We start from the raw sequence: 3,244 nt of genomic DNA, 5'->3' as shown, positions 1-3,244 counted from the left end.
TAATAACTAAATAACCAAAATGCCCTTAATGAAAAACTTTGGAAACATGCCTAACCATGTCCATTTTTGTCCACCAACTTAACCAATGGTCTAATTACCATATAAGGACCTCCAATTTAAAATTCCATAACAATTGGACACCTCAGCATGTAGAACTCAAGTTTTGCACTTTTTACAATTTAGTCCTTTTGACTAAATTGAGTGCCCAAACGTTAAAATTTTCGAACGGAATTTTTAAAAAATAATTTCATAAAAATTTAGACCATAAACATATAATAAAAATACATTTTTCTATGTCAAATTTGTAGTCCTGAAACCACTATTCTGACTAGACCCAAAATCAGGCCACCTTCCTAGGATGATTGGTACTTCTTTATCTGCTTCAATGTATAAAAAACAAAGTCAACAGGAAAAATATTTTATCTACACATACCAATACATACTCAGTTTTTCCTGCTGGATTTGCTAAGGGTTAGTCTACTAGCTGAAGTGTAACCATAGCTAGTCTAACTTCACCTATCCCCAACTTTCTACATATAGACATGGGCATCAAGTTGATGCTTGCACTCAAATCACATAATGCCTTACCCCAATAGGTTGCTCCAATGTTGCAAGGTATGGTAAAACATTCAGGGTCGTTCATCTTTAAGGGTAGTTTATTTTGAAGTTATGCATTGCATTCCTTCGTTAGAGCTATCATCTCAAATGCTCCAAGTCTTCATTTTTTGGACGGGATATCCTTCATGAATTTAACATAGTTTGGCATCTATTCAAGAGCTTCTACCAATGGCATGTAGATATGAAGTTGCTTGAGTACATCTAGGAATTTCTTGAACTAGACTTTCTGCTTCTGCTTCTAAAGTCTTTAAAGGTAGGGTGGTGGAGGATTATTAACTTAAACAGAATGATTCATCTTTTGTGGCAATTTTGTATCTAACAAAGTTGTTAGTTTATGGAAATTGACTAGTTCAGAAGTTACCTTATCGGGTTATGATGATCTTGGTTTTGGTGAAGCTAGAATTTCAACACTTGGTTGAACTTCCACTTTATCTCGAGCGTGAGCTTGCTCTTCTTCAACTTCAACAATGTTGGGCTCTATTGTCTTTCCACTCCTTAGTGTCAATTCTTTACAATGCTCTTTCCCCAGATTTCTCGGGTTCTCTATATCACTAGACAAAGCACCTTGTGGTTGGTTCCTAAGTTCAGTTGCAAGCAGGCCCATTTGGTTTTCTAGGTTTTTCAATATGGTTGCTTGGCTTTGGATTAAGGCATCATTTTTTTGCTATGTATTCCTTTAACAGGTTTTCTAAGCCATTGGAAGGTTTAGCTTGAGGTTGTTTTTGAACTTGTTGGGTAAATACAGGTGGCTGGGTCGGTCTAGATTGTGCATAAGTGTCACTGGGTCTAGCCCTTTGGTTACTCCAAGAGAATTAGGGTATAAAAATTAGATTACAGTCCATGCCTTACTTGGTTTCGGTTTCGATTACCCATGTAATACACGAATTCTAGGTTTGATAGGCATTTTTAGAATAAATGTCCTTTCCCCACAATAAACATAGGCTACATTTTCGAATTGATTTGGTGGTTGAGCTGCAAAATTATTAAACCTATTAATAGTAAACTTTTTAAGCATTGAGGATATCAAGGATACTTGAGATACAAGTGAAGTGAGAGCATCCATTTCATGTACTCAAGCGACTAGCCTTCCTAACTCTACTTGATTGGTTGGCCATTGATAATTGTTGCTGGCAATCCTATTGATGATTTCATAAGCCTCGTTAGAAGACTTAGAAAGGAGAGTACCATTAGCAGAAGCGTCCACTACCATCCTTGTCTAAACATTAAAACTGTTATAGAATGTCTCTAATTGGATGCAATGAGGGATTCTGTGATGAGGGCATCTTCGTAATAGTTCTTTAAACATTTCCTACTCCTTATACAAGGACTCATCATCCATTTGTTGGAAGGTAGTGATCTCATTCCTCAACTTATCATTTTTTCTAGGTGGGAAGTACTTCATAAGGAATCGTTCTGCTAACACTTGCCATATGGTAATGGAATTTGATAGCAATAAGTTTAACCAGGCTCGAGCTCTGTCCCTTAGTGAATATGGGAATGACTTTAATCGTAGTGCATCTTTAGGTATTTTGCCTAATTTGAAAGAATTACTCACCTCCATAAACAATCTTAAGTGAAGTTGAGGATCTTCGGTAGGCATTCTAATGAATTGGCCCACTGTCTGAATCATCTAGAACATGATTGGCTTCAGCTTGAATTGTTGTGCCTCGATTTTGGGTCTCCAAATACCCAAATGAAGCTCATGAAACACTAGCACGACATACTATCTTACAGCTCTATCCCTATCATCAACAATAAGTATAGGATTTTGAGCATGATTTGTTCCATTTCCTTGATTCTAATTTTCAAATTTCATCTCTTCGGTCCTTCTCTAAACTGTTTGTCTTCTTTTTTTGTCAAAAATTCCTTTCAATCTCAAGTTCAACGGGAGGATATTGAATTTCAGATTGGGGATAAAGTGTTCTTGAAAGTATCTCTGTGGAAGAACATACTTCGATTTGGTCGTAAAGGTAAATTGAGTCCGCGATTAATCGTACCATACAAGATTATTGAGCGAATTGGACCAATGGCTTATCGACTAGCATTGCCATCTAAGTTAGAAAAGATTCATAATGTGTTTCATGTATCAATGTTTCGACAATATCGATCTGATCCTTTGCATATTATTTCCCCGACAGAAGTTGAGATTCAGTCAGATTTGTCGTATAGTAAAGAACCGATCCAAATTCTAGCTCGTGAGATCAAAGAGCTGAGAAATAAAAGAATAGCGTTACTAAAAGTATTATGGCATCAAAACGGGATTGAAGAAGCTACGTGGGAACCAAAGATGAGAAAGCAATATTCAAACCTATTCACTGGTAAGATTTTCGGGGACGAAAATTCCTTAAAGGGGAGAGTTGTAATAGCCCGATTTTAACTAAATCAGAACAATGGTTTTGAAACCACAAATCTAAGGTCGTAAAATTATTTTAATATTATTTTTGGTTTTTATAGCATGTGAATATATGTGTGTGAAATTTTCGTGAGCTAATTTTATCGTTTAAGTGGTTAATTTGAAAAAAAAAAGACTTAATCACGTAAAATGCAAAAGTTGCATTCTATATGTTAAATGTGCTTAATTGCCATGGCTTATTAAATGGGAGGTCCTTATGATGAAATTAGACCA

The 3,244-nt window shown here is 35.9% G+C and overlaps 1 non-coding gene across 1 annotated transcript; it reads left to right on the top strand.

Moving 5' to 3' along the window:
- Positions 1–1,883: 1,883 nt before the first annotated feature.
- On the top strand, positions 1,884–1,990 carry LOC128281275 (small nucleolar RNA R71). Its single transcript, XR_008271488.1, has one exon. It is a non-coding gene; the product is annotated as a small nucleolar RNA R71 (small nucleolar RNA).
- The last annotated feature ends 1,254 nt before the right edge of the window (positions 1,991–3,244 follow it).

This window comes from Gossypium arboreum, chromosome 9 (genome assembly GCF_025698485.1).
Source record: "Gossypium arboreum isolate Shixiya-1 chromosome 9, ASM2569848v2, whole genome shotgun sequence".
NCBI lineage: Eukaryota > Viridiplantae > Streptophyta > Magnoliopsida > Malvales > Malvaceae > Gossypium > Gossypium arboreum.
Note: the sequence above shows the minus strand (reverse complement) of the source record. Positions and strands in the feature narration are given on the sequence as shown.